The 16,585-nt window shown below is 46.0% G+C and overlaps 3 non-coding genes across 3 annotated transcripts; all 3 read right to left on the reverse strand.

Moving 5' to 3' along the window:
• Window positions 1-11,420: 11,420 nt before the first annotated feature.
• Window positions 11,421-11,492, reverse strand: Trnat-agu (transfer RNA threonine (anticodon AGU)). Its single transcript has one exon. It is a non-coding gene; the product is annotated as a tRNA-Thr (tRNA).
• Window positions 11,493-11,763: 271 nt separating this feature from the next.
• Window positions 11,764-11,835, reverse strand: Trnat-agu (transfer RNA threonine (anticodon AGU)). The gene has a single exon. It is a non-coding gene; the product is annotated as a tRNA-Thr (tRNA).
• A 271-nt stretch (window positions 11,836-12,106) lies between these two features.
• On the reverse strand, window positions 12,107-12,178 carry Trnat-agu (transfer RNA threonine (anticodon AGU)). Its single transcript has one exon. It is a non-coding gene; the product is annotated as a tRNA-Thr (tRNA).
• Window positions 12,179-16,585: the final 4,407 nt, after the last annotated feature.

Consider the following 16,585-nt stretch of genomic DNA (forward strand, 5'->3'; position numbering starts at 1 on the left):
GACCTTTGCCTTTCGCAGGCAAGTGCTCTACCAACTGAGCTACCGAAGCACGACTCTCGCCCGGTACTCACAGCTTTACTTCTGCCATTATCCGTCTCCTACCTTCCAAACTTTACAGAAGCTCTTCTGCGAAACATGCAGAACTAGCACTCCTGAAAGAAAGGATACTCCGCTGCAGAGTGAAAATCTCATTCTGGAAACATCCCCCAGGCTGTGGCAAAGCTATGTCTCCACAGTATCCTATCTTTCAGGAGTGCTAGTTCTACATGTTTCGCAGAAGAGCTTCTGTAAAGTTTGGAAGGTAGGAGACGGATACTGGCAGAAGTAAAGCTGTGAGTACCGGGCGAGAGTCGTGCTTCGGTAGCTCAGTTGGTAGAGCACTTGCCCGCGAAAGGCAAAGGTCCCGAGTTCGAGTCTCGGTCAGGCACACAGTTTTAATCTGCCAGGAAGTTTCATATCAGCGCACACTCCGCTGCAGAGTGAAAATCTCATTCTGCAAACATCCCCCAGGCTGTGGCAAAGCCATGTCTCCCCAGTATCCTTTCTTTCAGGAGTGCTAGTTCTGCATGTTTCGCAGAAGAGCTTCTGTAAAGTTTGGAAGGTAGGAGACGGATACCGGCAGAAGTAAAGCTGTGAGTACCGGGCGAGAGTCGTGCTTCGGTAGCTCAGTTGGTAGAGCACTTGCCCGCGAAAGGCAAAGGTCCCGAGTTCGAGTCTAGGTCGGGCACACAGTTTTAATCTGCCAGGAAGTTTCATATCAGCGCACACTCCGCTGCACAGAGAAAATCTCATTCTGAGTCCAGGTATAGTCTGAACAGTGATTCTAGCCAGGTTTTAATCTGGCGTGAACCGGGAACTAGATGCCAAACCCTTAATGTCCTTGAATAGGACCTGTATGGAAGTCTTGGTTTGATGGTGTGGGGTGGCATTACGATTGGTATGTGTACACCCCTGCATGTCTTTGAGAGAGGAACTGTAACAGGTCAGGTGTGTCGGGACGTCATTTTGCTCCAGTATGTCCGCCTTTCCAGAGATGCAGTGGGTCCCACCTTCCTCCTGATGTATGATAACGCACGGCCCCACCGAGCTGCCATCGTGGAGGAGTACCCTGAAACAGAAGATATCAGGGTAATGGAGTGCCCTGCCTGTTCTCCAGACCTAAACTCCATCGAGCACGTCTGGGATGCTCCCAGTCGACGTATCGCTGCACATCTTCAAACCCCTGTGACACTTCAGGAGCTCCCACAGGCACTGATGCTAGAATGGGAGGCAACACCCCACCCCAGCAGCTGCTTGACCACCTGATCCAGAGTATGCCAACCCTTTGTGCGGCCTGTGTACATGTACATGGTGATCATATCCCATACTGATGTCGGCGTACACGCGCAGGAAACAGTGGCGTTTTGTAGCACATGCGTTTCGGGATGGTTTTCTCAACTCATCACCAATTCTGTGGACTTACAGATCTGTGTCGTGTGTGTTCCCTATGTGCTTATGCTATTAGCGCCAGTTTTACGAGGCGCATGCAAGTTCTAAGGCCTCCGATTTTTTTCTCCGGACTGGAAAGAGATAGAAATATGCGCATTGTTTTAAAATGAGGCCGCGTTCATTGTCAATACGTCCCAGAGATGGCAGCACCGTACGGCAGATGGAATTTTACCGCCAGCGGCGAGAATAAGAACTGTTTTAAATACTTAAAATGGCGACTTTTTCCCTACTTGTACAGCGTGCAATCATTCGTTTTCAGAATTTGCGTAGTGTGAAACTAATTGAAATTCATCGACAGTTGAAGGAGACATGTGGTGATGACGTTATGGATGTGTCGAAAGTGCGTTCGTGGGTGCGACAGTTTAATGAAGGCAGAACATCGTGTGACAGCAAACCGAAACAACCTCGGGCTCGCACAAGCCCGTCAGACGACATGATCGAAAAGTGGAGAGAATTGTTTTGGGGGATCGTCGAATGACTGTTGAACAGATCGCCTCCAGAGTTGGCATTTCTGTGGGTTCTGTGCACACAATCCTGCATGACGACCTGAAAATGCGAAAAGTGTCGTCCAGGTGGGTGCCACGAATGTTGACGGACGACCATATGGCTGCCCATGTGGCATGTTGCCAAGCAATGTAGACGCGCAACGACAGCATGAATGGGACTTTCTTTTCGTCGGTTGTGACAATGGATGAGACGTGATGCCATTTTTCAATCCAGAAACAAGGCGCCAGTATGTTCAATGGAAGCACACAGAGTCACCGCCACCAAAAAAATTGCGGGTAACCGCCAGTGCTGCAAAAATGGTGTCCATGTTCTGGGACAGCGAGGGCGTAATCCTTACCCATTGCGTTCCAAAGGGCACTACGGTAACAGGTGCATCCTACGAAAATGTTTTGAAGAAGAAATTCTTTCGTGCACTGCAACAAAAACGTCCGGGAAGGGCTGCGCGTGTGCTGTTTCAACAAGACAACGCACCCGCACATCGAGCTAACGTTACGCAACAGTTTCTTCGTGATAACAACTTTGAAGTGATTCCTCATGCTCCCTACTCACCTGACCTGGCTCCTAGTGACTTTTGGCTTTTTCCGAGAATGAAAGACACCTTCCGTGGCTGCACATTCACCAACCGTGCTGCTATTGCCTCAGCGATTGTCCAGTGTTCAAAACAGACTCCTTAAGAAGCCTTCGCCATTGCCATGGAATCATGGCGTCAGCGTTGTGAAAAATGTGTACGTCTGCAGGGCGATTACGCCGAGAAGTAACGCCAGTTTCATTGATTTCGGGTGAGTAGTTAATTAGAAAAAAAAAATCGGAGGCCTTAGAATTTGAATGCACCTAGTATGTAGGGCCACATTGTGTGGCACCAAGTTCTGCAATTATCCTTAATTAATGAACATGAGTGTAGTTTATGTACGAGGAGAAAAATAGAGGCCGTATCACAATTCTTTAGAGCGCTCCTGGTGATAACCTTGTCCTCGAGAATAACATAGGCCTACTGGGTTCTATTTTGCAAAAAGTCTTCGAATCTCGTATATAGGAACCTAATTCATAAGCTCGAACCTTCGTCAACAGTCTGCACTGTAGCACCAAGTGAAACTCTTTTAGAAGCTCTGGGAATATGAAATCTTTGGTATCGATAGCTACGATGCCACAACGTAGGTGCGCTCTAATAGGTTGGCACTACGACAGACACCGACGGCAGCGCACTCTAGCCGGAGCGGGAGAGATTTACGAGCTCCGCTCCAGATTCTCACCATTTCATCAAAAGCAGACGTCCTGGCAACATCGCTTCAACCTCAGCTTGCTATTGAGACTATGTAATACTTAAGACTGGTCTAAAGCTTAGTACTTTAATACAAAGTTATGTATTCGGATAATATTGTGATATAGTAAATCCATTTCTAAACACAGTACCGAGAGATTTTCACCATCTCCTGCTCCTACTCACTTCCTACATTCGGCCTTGAGTTTACAGGAGCAGACCCACGCGCCACCTTCCAGGCGGAATACAAAAAAATCTGCCTGTTTCTCTGCACGCAGGGATTGTAGGATATCATGTGAGAAAAGGAAGAGCTGAATTTTGCAAGATCAGTGCTTTCTAAATCGATGGTGACTGGTGAACAGAAGCTTTTCCGTCTCAATGAAATTTATTGCATTCCAACTGAGAATATGTTCAAGAATTCTGGATGAAACCCACGTTATTAGTCTTAATTATGGGCTCCGTTCTTTTTCTTTAAATAGGAGTAACCTGCGCTTTTTTTCCACTTGTTGGGTGAGAGATTCGCGATAAACGCCAGCTAATTAAGGGCCTTACGCCTCAGTGTACTCTATGTATAACCGCACTTGGATTCCATCTGGACCTAGCTAGGGATGCTTATTTCTATGACCTCCATTCGGGAGTTTGTGCGACAGTTAAACGACGGTGTGTTTTGACGTTTGTCTTATGCGAGTGGTTTGTTAAATACGAAATTTAAAAATTCATTTTTTATTTTGCTTTCTTCTATTGCCACCCCAGACTGATCGACGACTGACTGGATATAAGCTTTCTACCAGATGACTAATTTTACGTGTAACCATAATATTTCGCTATGGTATGACATTGGAAATTTTTGTATACTTCTGACCTTGGTCTCCTTACGGACACATGAAATTCAACTAACTTTTGCCTGTCGACATTTGTGTGTTCTGTTTTGAACCTAGAGTGCTACATTCTTTCTTTCTTCAGCATTTTCCGAATCTGTTTATTAAACTATGGAGGGCCTTTTCAATTCTTAATCCACTTACTTGGCACACAGCTACTGCGAGCTACCTCGGGTTTTAGAACGAATAGGAGAGGGAAGCTTTCAAAAGATATGATAATAATACCGGATATAATTTTTTTAGTCCGATCAAGGAGCACATGTATGAATATAAAGTTTTTGCTGTGCAACAATATATTTATAGGATCCCACAAAGCCTCTTTCAGCAATGAATTGTAATTTCTCAAGAGATGGACCAGACGCATGGAGGCTGAGTGAGATCATGTAAAGGAATGATATTATATACCGAGTGGAAGCGCATACCTGTGGAGTTTGAACAGGTGGCTGGAGTGTCATACGAGATCGTGGACGTTTCAATGTCTAAGAATGGTTGTTGCTATAGAATGTGCACTTGATGTAAGAGTTCGGCATCGGCGGAAAAACTGGAGTGGAAGCCACACTGGGTAATGGGGTGGGGAGACATTTGTCCTGGTCAGTGGAATAATATTGGTCACCACATTCCTGTCTCTCAGGCTGGCTTCGTCCTTCACGCTCGTTCAAGTAGTTGTCTATAGGGTGTTTTCGTAACAGCGTGCAAAAGTTTAACAGGGGTTAGAGGATGTTACACTGAAGGAACCCGGGGTTGGAGATGCTAGGATAAGAAAATATGGAAGTAAACTTATCTACCGTTTTGTCCAGCATTATTGCTATCCAGCTTGTTTACAACTAACATGCATGTAAGTTTACACATACTGTGCTGTTTATTTACGTGTACATTCTTTATTTCCTGCAAGGAAACAAAGAGAAGAGCCTGATAACTAGGAAGTCATAATGCATGTTTTGTTTACTTTACTTGTCCATAAGATGACTGTGTTGTATCGTATTTGTCGCATGACAGAACGTGCTATGAGTCAACGACAGACCCATTCATTATTCAGTGCTATTCAGAGACGTACAGTACAATACGATGGAGCAGTACCGGTAAAGTACCGCAGAACTCACTGACGTGCACCTTGTGTACGTGGAAGTACGTTGTAATGCACTCGCTGCTGAAAAGCTGTACAGGGAACGATTTCCTAACAGGCGTCACCTGGCATTGCGCCGTATCTTTTACCTGTCCGGCTGAATGGCCACCTGTACTTGAGGTTTGTGCAAAGAGTTCTACCTGAGAAGGTGAAGAACGTACCATTAGCTGTTCGTGAAAGGATGTGAATACATTATGACGGTACACCGCCTCACTTCAATGTGAATGTCCGCAAACATCTCAGTGCTGTATTTCATGTTAGCTGGGTTGAAGGGAACAACCAGTTCCACGGTCTACATGGTTACCTGACCAAAAATTCCTGATTATTTCCTATGTGGATATCTAAAGTCACTTGTGTGTGAGACCTGAGTGGATACGGAGATGGAATTAGTTGCCAGAATTGTAGCTGCCTGTGATGTGATTCGAAACACTCCAGGTATATTCGTCAGAGTATGTCAGTATCTAGGCGCTACAGTCTGGAACCGCGTGACCGCTACGATCGCAGGTTTTAATCCTGCCTCGGGCATGGATGTGTGTGATGTCCTGAGGTTGGCTAGGTTTAAGTAGCTCTAAGTTCCAGGGCTCTGATGCCCACAGCAGTTAAGTCCCGTAGTGCTCAGAGCCATTTGAACCATTTTTTTTATCAGTATCTTGTTCGCCGATATCATTCTTGCACTGAGGTTGCACTGAAGGTGTTATAGGCCCCTTGCCGTTCCTTATCTATATAAACGATTTAGGAGACAATCTGAGCAGCCGTCTTAAGTTGCTTGCAGATGACGCTGTTGTTTATCGACTAATAAAGTCATCAGAAGATGTAGACAAATTGCAAAACAATTTAGGAAAGATACATGAATGGTGCGAAAATTGTCATTTGACCCTAAATAACGAAAAGTGTGAGGTTATCCACATGAGTGCTACAAGAAATTCGTTAAACTTCGGTTACACGATAAATCAGTCTAATCTAAAAGCCGTAAGTTCAAAAAAAATGGTTCAAATGGCTCTAAGTACTATGGGACATAACATCTGAGGTCATCAGTCACCTAGACTTAAAACTACTTAAACCTAACTAACCCAAGGACAACACACACATCTATGCCCGAGGCAGGATACGAACCTTCGACCGTAGCAGTGTGGTTACGGACTGAAGCGCCTAGAACCGCTCGGCCACAGCTGCCGGGGGCGTTAATTCAAGTAAATACCTAACCAAAGACTGCGTTTTACTGGCAGGACACTTGGAAAATGTAACAGATCTACTAAGGAGACTGCCTACACTACGCTTCTCCGTCCTCTTTTAGAATACTGCTGCGCGGTGTGGCATCCAGACAGGACTGAAGGAGTACATCTTGCCCGCATCTCGTGGTCGTGCGGTAGCGTTCTCGCTTCCCACGCCCGGGTTCCCGGGTACGATTCCCGGCGTGGTCAGGGATTTTCTCTGCCTGGTGATGGCTGGGTGTTGTGTGATGTCCTTAGGTTAGTTAGGTTTAAGTAGTTCTAAGTTCTAGGGGACTGATGACCTAAGATGTTAAATCCCATTGTGCTCAGGGCCATTTGGAGTACATCGAAAAAGTTCAATGAAGGGCAGCACGTTTTGTACTATCGCGAAATATGGGAGAGAGTGACACAGGGATGATACAGGATTTGGGCTGGACATCAGTGAAAGAAAAGCAATTTTCGTTGCGATGGAATCTTCTCACGAAATTCCAATCACCAACTTTTTTCTCCAAATGTGAAAATATTTTGTTGACACCGACCTGCATAGGAAGAAACGATCATCACGATAAAATAACGGAAATCAGAGCTCGTACGGAAAGACTCTTTCCGGGCAATACGAGATTGGAATAACAGAGAATTGTGAAGGTGGTTCGATTAAGCCTCTGCCAGGCACTTAAATGTGATTTGCAGAGTATCCATGTAGATGTAGATGTAGATAATGTCCGTCAGTGTCCCACATTTTGCAAGATACAGTGCAAATGGTACGTTCATTGTGTCAGTGATAGTACTTGTAGTTGACTGTAACCAATGATGCTCATTGTGGTGTGCTTACTGTAAGAGCTTCGGTACACACACCGTCAGATTATTTGACTTGTCGCTCTAACGAAGTAGGCGAGTGTCAGTAATATGTCTTGTGATCTTATCGTGGCGTGTTTGTCTTCTGCCCTTAGGACAGACGATACAAATGCCACTTGCACGCTTAGAGTAGCAGTTTGACGGTGACCAACTTTAAACAGAACTTGATTAATTTTCACACACATTTATTAAAATAATAAAAAAGCATAGAAATGACTTAACTTGATTCTGGATGCTGTTTGCAATTGACAATCTGACGTTTCTTTGGTCTTGGCACGTTAATCTTATTCTCGCATATCTCTGAAACTTGACATGTGTCTATTCATTTATCTTCATGGCTATGTACAGGAATATGGTAATCTTATTAGATGCAGACTGAAACTTGACTATAGACTGGTACAGACTAATGTAGACTGGTACAGGCTAATGTAGAGTGGTACAGACTGGTGCAGACAAATGCAGACTGACTAATCGGAGGTCTGTACACTCGCTATAATACCTCGAGCGTTCAGGTATCACTGCGCGAGTGTGATCCGCGAGGAGAAAAGGTTCTACGTTAGCAGCAATCTCACTGCCTGCATTACATATTAATACACTGATCGGCGGAAGCAGAATTTGGACCGTCTCTAAGACAGCGCCATCTAGTAGTCCGGAGATGGACGAGCGCTGCGCCTGCGCTGTTGTGCTTAGCGGGGCGCGCTCTAGTGGGAAAGTTGTGTACGCGCTGTCTACGCGGAACTATGTACACAACACACATAGTAATGTGATTTTATTCCTGTTATCATCTTAAGCTAGCTCCTCCTCGCCCCTGCCTAAAAGTGTTCGGTGGAGCATGCTGCACGTCTTGTTGAAGTTTTTCACGGTCTTACGGAGGCACATTGTGGATATCTTGTGACAAACTTCATGGTATTGATTAAGTTTATTAGTGTAGATGCTAAAGTAATCCTCACAAAGGGAAACTTCTGGTCGTCATGCACACCTCCACGTTCGGCGTCGTGCGACAGAAATGGACAAAGAGCGCGCTGTGGGCCGCGCTGACCGGCGTCGCCGCCAGAGGCGCTGACGGCGGCTGCTGGCTGCTGGTCGCGTTTTTGCCGCCCGTGGCCTCTCGCCCAGAAATGGTTTTTCGGCGTCTGACGGTGTCGCGACTGCAGGCAGACTCCTGGCCCCCTCCGAACCGGCGTTTCGTCTTCTTTTTGTGTTTTCCCGGGGCCGTCCGCGCCTGAGTACGACGCCGGCCACAAATTAGCCTCTGCCGCTTACCGGTACCTCTCCTCGCTTGTCGTTCACAATGTTTCACTGTTACACTCCATCTCTCTTCTACACTACTGGTCATTCAAACTGCAACACAGCAAGGACAACAAGTAACGACATTTTTGTTGGTATTATTTACATTATACTAGGAAGATAGATAATTAAATCTGTAGGCGATTTAGGACTATTTATTTATTTATTTTATGGCAATACATTTCCAAAGAATAAACACTGTTACCTGTCAACATTTAAACAAGATTCTACAGCATAAAACAGTACAAATGGCCTCAGCTACATTCTGACATCAGGCTCTATGTACACTACTGGCCATTGTAATTGGTACACCAAGAACAAATGCAGATGATAAACGGGTATTCATTGGACAGATATATTAAACTAGAACTGACATGTGATTACATTTTCACGCAATTTGGGTGCAGAGATCCTGAGAAATCAGTACCCAGAACAACCACCTCTGGCCGTAATAACGGCCTTGATACGCATGGGCATTGAGTCAAACAGAGCTTGGATGGCGTGTACAGGTACAGCTGCCCATGCAGCTTCAACACGATACCACAGTTCATCAAGAGTAGTGGCTGGCGTATTGTGACAAGCCGGTTGCTTGTCCACCATTGATCACAAGATTCAGTTGGTGAAAGATCTGGAGAATGTGCTGACCAGGGCAGCAGTCTAACATTTTCATCCAAATTGTATCCAAAAAGGCCCGTACAGGACTTGCAACATGAGGTCGTGCATTATCCTGCTGAAATGTAGAGTTCTGCAGGGATCGGATGAAGGGTAGATGGCTCTTAGCACTATGGGACTCAACATCTTAGGTCATAAGTCCCCTAGAACTTAGAACTACTTAAACCTAACTAACCTAAGGACATCACACACACCCATGCCTGAGGCAGGATTCGAACCTGCGACCGTAGCGGTTTCTCGGTTCCGGACTAAAGCGCCTAGAACCGCATGGCCACACCGGCCGGCTATTTTTATCAAGCCATCAGGTTGCTGTTGAGTATACCAATCCGAGTGCTGATACTCGAAGGGTGTCTGCTGACGATAACCGCCAATTGTTACAAAGTTGTTTCCGCTTTTGAGTTTAGCATTTGTTCGTGTCAAGTGCTCATCAGAGCAAAGTACCATCTCTAACGTGATGCACGCTGTGATGATGTCTCCCTCTAATTAAATATTAAGGGCTTTGAGTTGAGAGACCATCTATTGGACACATGATAATATGCAAGTTTTGTTTTATTCGAATTTGGTGGTAACTTCCGTTTACGGAAATACTGGCTTAAAATGTCTAGATCAAAAGTTAGCAGTTTTTCTGTTGTATTGGATGACTACTGCATAGCCAAACTTTCTGGACTGTGTTGGGTATATCATACACGTACCGGAGATTCTCGGCAGTAGTGACCAATTAAGAGGGGGAAAATAAGCTGGAAGCGGGAACTGAAGTTAGTGTTGTGCGACATTGGGCTAGGGTAATCAGTGCAGTGCAGTAACCTAACTGCTGTGGTCGTGTAGTGGCTAGCCCACCTACGTAATAAGCAAGCTGATGTAGATTCAAGGTCTGGCAGTGACACAAATTTTCTTGTGCTTCTGTCATTATCGTAGATGAAGCTGAGACTCAAATGTCTCAAGGAAAATTTAATTAGAGAGACCGAAAACCGTTTTACTTTATCTCGGTTCCGAGCGTTCTGGAACCTGTATAGAAAATAGAGATCAACATGAACAGCATTTCCACCGTTTTTATTGCTCATAAAAACCATACATTGCATGTTGTACCACCATACAGCGAGACCTTCAGAAGTGGTGGTGCAGATTTCTGTTCACAGGTACCTCTAATACACAGTAGCACGTCCTCTTGCACTGATGCATGGCTGTATTCGTCGTGGCATACTACCCACAAATTCATTACGGCACTGTTGGTTCAGATTGTCCCGCTCCTCAACAGCGATTCGGCGTAGATCCATCAGAAGGGTTGGTGAGTCACGTCGTCCATAAACAGCCCTTTTCAATCTATCCCAGGCATGTTCGATAGGGTTCGTGTGTGGAGTACATGCTGGCCACTCTAGTCGAGTGATGTCATTGTCCTTAAGGAAGTCACTCATAAGATGTGCACGACGGGAGCGAGAATTGTCGTCCATGAAGACGAATGCCTCGCCAATATGCAGCAGATGTAGTTGCATTATCGCTCGTAGGATGGCATTTACGTACCGTACAGCCGTTACGGTGCCTTGCATGGTCACCAGCGGCGTACGTCGGCCCCACGTTATGCCACCCCAAAACATCAGGGAACCTCCACCTTGCTGCTCTCGCTGCACAGCGTGTCTGATGCGTTCAGCCTGGCCGGGTTGCCTCAAAACACGTCTCCGACGTTTGTCTGGTTGAAGGCATATGCGACACTCATCGGTGAAGAGAACTTGATGTCAGTCATGAGCGGTCCATTCAGCATGTTATTGGGCGCATCTGTACCGCGCTGCATGGTGTCGTGGTTGCAAAGATGGAGTGAATCTGCGCTTCATGTTGCCTATTGCGCACAGTTTCTGTCGTAACACAACCTTCCTTGGCTGTACGAAAAGCATTATTTAAAATGGTGACGTTGCTGTCAGGGTTCCTCCGAGCCATAATCCTCAGGTAGCGGTTATCCACTGCAGTAATAGCCTTTGGGCCGCCTGAGCGAGGCATGTCATCTAGAGTTGCACTCTCTATGTATCTCTTCCGTATCCGAACATCACTTTGATCTTATAATTAAATGTGTCCTTTGAGACTCCCGTCTCGTTATTATCTCACGATAATGATCAAATATGATCGAAGCAGACTAAATCAATTAAAATTTGTGCCGCGGCCGGGACTCGAACCCGGGTCTTCTTGCTTACTAGGCAGATATGCTACCACTACACCACCGAGGCACTATGGCAGACATAGCTGCACTAACTACCTAGGTCGAGTTCCCTCCCCAACACAAACTTTTAATTCATTTTCCCTTAATACCGTCACTATTGCCAGGGCTCGCCGGTATTGGCGAGCTACCCAGCACTGGACGTAGCGGGACGTCTGCTGTACCATATGGTGATCTTCTCAGATCTTATAATTAAATGTGTCCTTTGAGACTCCCGTCTCGTTATTATCTCACGATAATGATCAAATATGATCGAAGCAGACTAAATCAATTAAAATTTGTGCCGCGGCCGGGACTCGAACCCGGGTCTTCTTGCTTACTAGGCAGATATGCTACCACTACACCACCGAGGCACTATGACAGACATAGCTGCACTAACTACCTAGGTCGAGTTCCCTCCCCAACACAAACTTTTAATTCATTTTCCCTTAATACCGTCACTATTGCCAGGGCTCGCCGGTATTGGCGAGCTACCCAGCATTGGACGTAGCGGGACGTCTGCTGTACCATATGGTGATCTTCTCAGATCTTATAATTAAATGTGTCCTTTGAGACTCCCGTCTCGTTATTATCTCACGATAATGATCAAATATGATCGAAGCAGACTAAATCAATTAAAATTTGTACCGCGGCCGGGACTCGAACCCGGATCTTCTTGCTTACTAGGCAGATATGCTACCACTACACCACCGAGGCACTATGGCAGACATAGCTGCACTAACTACCTAGGTCGAGTTCCCTCCCCAACACAAACTTTTAATTCATTTTCCCTTAATACCGTCGCTATTGCCAGGGCTCGCCGGTATTGGCGAGCTACCCAGCATTGGACGTAGCGGGACGTCTGCTGTACCATATGGTGATCTTCTCAGATCTTATAATTAAATGTGTCCTTTGAGACTCCCGTCTCGTTATTATCTCACTTTGGTTCACTCCGAGACGCCTGGACACTTCCACTGTTGAGAGTCCTTGCTGGCACAAAGTAACAATTCGGACACAACCGAACCGCGGTATTGACGGTCTAGGCGTGGTTGAACTAGACAACACGAGCCGTGTACCTCCTTCCTGGTGGAATGACTGGAACTGATCGGCTGTCGGAACCCCTCCGTCTAATAGGCGCTCCTCATCCATGATTGTTTACATCTTTGGGCTGGTTTAGTAACATCTCTGAACAGTCAAAATGACTGTGTCTGTGTGCAGTAACCATAGTCAACATTTTTATCTTCAGGAGTTGTGGGAACTGGGCTGATGCAAAACATTTTTTGATGTGTATATTAGGTCTATGGTATTAACAAAATTTGAACGTTGAATGGTAGTTGGAGCTAGATTCATCGAAAATTCCAATTCGGATATCATTAGGGAGTTTGATATTCCGAAATCCACAGTGTCGAGAGTGTGCGGAGGTTACCAACTTTCAGTCATTACCTCTCACCATGGACAGCGCAGTGGCTGAAAGCCATCACTCAACTACCGAGACCAGCGTTGTTTGAGTAGAGTTATCAGTCAAGTAAACTGCCTGAACTTAGCGCAGAAATCAATGAGGGACGTACGACTAACTTATCCATTACGATAGTGCGACGACATTTCGCGTTATAGGGCTATGGCAGCTGGCAGCTGATACGAGGGCACTTTGTAACAGCACGATTCAGTCTCCAGCAACTCTTCTGGGCTCGTGACCATATCTATTGGATTTCAGACGACTGGAAAGCCGTGGTCTCGTCAGTTGAGGCCCGATTTCACCTGGCAAGAGCTGATTGCACGGTTCGAGTGTGGCGCAGGCCCTACGAAGCCAAGGACCCAAGCTGTCAATAAGGCACTGTGCAAACTTGTGGGGCTCCATGGTGGTGTGGGCTGTGTTTAGAGGGAATGGACCGCGTCCTGTGGTTCAATTTAACCGGTCATTGTCTAGAAATGGTTATGTTCCGCTACTGGGTGAGAAACTGGAACCAAAGAACGATGGCGTTTTTGGGTGACAATGCGCCATGTCACCAGGCCGCAACTGTTCACGATTAGTTTGAAGCGCGTTCTGGACAATACGAGACAATGATTTGGCCATTCAGATCATCCGACATGAATCCTCTCTAACATTTATGGGGCATAATCGAGATGTCAGTTCGCACGATCATTCCTGCACTGTAAACACTTTCGCTGTTATGGACGGCTATAATGACAGCGTGGCTAACAGGACTGCAAGGTATAAGGGGCGCTTGAAACGTCCCTGCAAAGTCCAAGAGAGGGTTCAAAATGGTTCAAATGGCTCTGAGCACTATGGGACTTAACAAATGGTTCAAATGGCTCTGAGCACTATGGGACTCAACATCTTAGGTCATAAGTCCCCTAGAACTTAGAACTACTTAAACCTAACTAACCTAAGGACATCACACACACCCATGCCCGAGGCAGGATTCGAACCTGCGACCGTAGCAGCCCCGCGGTTCCGGACTGCAGCGCCAGAACCGCACGGCCACCGCGGCCGGCGGGACTTAACATCTATGGTCATCAGTCCCCTAGAACTTAGAACTACTTAAACCTAACTAACCTAATGACAGCACACACATCCATGCCCGAGGCAGGATTCGAACCTGCGACCGTAGCCGTCACGCGGTTCCAGACTGAAGCGCCTAGAACCGCACGGCCACACCGGCCGGCCCGAGAGATGGGATCAGCGGCGCTTATCGCGGTCATGTTTAGTTAGTAGCATCTTTCTAAAGAACACACACCAAGTTTTACCCATATTGGTCTATTTCTTTGTGTTTGGCATTCGTGTGAATCAAGGAAGTCGAGTGATTGTCAAAAAATGGATCAAAAATAAAATCGTGTGGTGATTAAACAGTACTTTATGAAAGGAAAGACGACTTATGAGACTAAAGAGAAGCTTAATAAACATACGGTGACTGTGCACTTTCGATTAGAACAGGTTATAAGTGGTTTCAAATTTTTATGAGTTTCCATATAGGCACAAGTGATGCTGAACTTTCTGGACGCCCTGTGGAGGTTACGTCTCCAGAAATCATTGATAAAATAAATGATATGGTGATGGATGACAGAGGAGCTAAGGTGCGTGACATTCCTAGTGCAATGGGCATTCGAATGAACGGGTACATAATATTTTGCATAAACATTTGGACGTGAGAAAGCTATCCCCAAGAATGGTTCCGCGATTGTTCTCGCTTGACCAAAAACGGAATCGTGTGAAGTGTTGCAAGGATGGCTTGCAGCTGTTCAGGAGGAAGCGTCGTTTCGTCACTGTGGATGAAACATGGATACACTACTATACTCCTGAGACCAAACAACAATCTAAACAATGGGTTATCAAGGGAGAATCTTCACCAAAATAGGCGAAGACCATTCCTTCGGCCGAAAAGTTTACGGGGATTGTCTTTTGGGATTCGCAACGGATAATCCTCATTGACTATCTGGAAAAGGGTAAAACTATTACAGCTCAATATTATTCATCGTTACTGAACCGTTTGAAAACAGATCTGCAAGAAAAACGCCGGCGATTGGACAACAAAAATGTCCTTTTCCATCACAACAATGCACCAGCACACACTTCAGCAGTTGTGGTCGCAAAATCAATGGAAACAGGATTCCAACACGTTTCACATCCACACTATTCTCCAGATTTGGCTCCCTCATACTGCCATTTGTTCCCCAGTTTGAAGAAATGGCTTGTGCAACAAAGATTATATTCAAACAAGGAAGTGATTGCAGCAACTAATAGCTATTTTGCTGACTTGGACAATTCCTATTATTCGGTAGGGATCAACAAATAAAAACAGTATTGGACGAAGTGTATGAGTCTAAAAGGAGACTATGTCGAAAAATTAAAAAGGTTTACCCCAAACCTGTAAGTAGTTTTTATTTTTGCACGGACTTTTCAAACGCCCCTCGTACTTCCGAGGATCCGTTAAGTCCATGTCCTTGTCGAGCTGCTGCACTACACCGCACAGAAATATGTCAGACAGTTTATTAGGAAGCATAAGATGACTTTATAGTTCAGTGTCTTGTCCACCTCCTCTCCCCAGCACCGACAGTTCGAAGTACGTCAATCCCCTTGCGACATCGATGCTAGTGTCTGCGATGATGATCGACAGAGCTTCAACCAAACCGAGAGCTTTACTGATATCAAACGTACTGAACTGAAAGTGGCACACCAAAAACTTAACACAGTGGAGGATCCTCCAGAGGAGGATACCGTGTGTTGAAGTTCACTGTCCTAAGTGCAGTCTGGTGAGCTGCGCTTACTTCCATCGGCAGGACTAGCAGGGCTTTGGCAGAACACATTTCGTAGCACAATTAAACTATGAGGCATTCGGTTTTATATCTGAACAAAACTGCGTATGTTCACAACATTGATAAACTAGCTGTGGAGGTGAGTTGATGGTGATGTAACGTGCAATAGAAATCCGCAAAATTCACAGTCACGTGGTTCTGGTACACGGAGGTGACAATGAAGCACTTTCGATCACTAAATGGCGCTCTGATGATGTAGTTGTGTTTCCAAATTACACTCCTGGAAATTGAAATAAGAACACCGTGAATTCATTGTCCCAGGAAGAGGAAACTTTATTGACACATTCCTGGGGTCAGATACATCACATGATCACACTGACAGAACCACAGGCACATAGACACAGGCAACAGACCATGCACAATGTCGGCACTAGTACAGTGTGTATCCACCTTTCGCAGCAATGCAGGCTGCTATTCTCCCATGGAGACGATCGTAGAGATGCTGGATGTAGTCCTGTGGAACGGCTTGCCATGCCATTTCCACCTGGCGCCTCAGTTGGACCAGCGTTCGTGCTGGACGTGCAGACCGCGTGAGACGACGCTTCATCCAGTCCCAAACATGCTCAATGGGGGACAGATCCGGAGGTCTTGCTGGCCAGGGTAGTTGACTTACACCTTCTAGAGCACGTTGGGTGGCACGGGATACATGCGGACGTGCATTGTCCTGTTGGAACAGCAAGTTCCCTTGCCGGTCTAGGAATGGTAGAACGATGGGTTCGATGACGGTTTGGATGTACCGTGCACTATTCAGTGTCCCCTCGACGATCACCAGAGGTGTACGGCCAGTGTAGGAGATCGCTCCCCACACCA

Source organism: Schistocerca gregaria, chromosome 1, assembly GCF_023897955.1.
Source record: "Schistocerca gregaria isolate iqSchGreg1 chromosome 1, iqSchGreg1.2, whole genome shotgun sequence".
Lineage (NCBI taxonomy): Eukaryota > Metazoa > Arthropoda > Insecta > Orthoptera > Acrididae > Schistocerca > Schistocerca gregaria.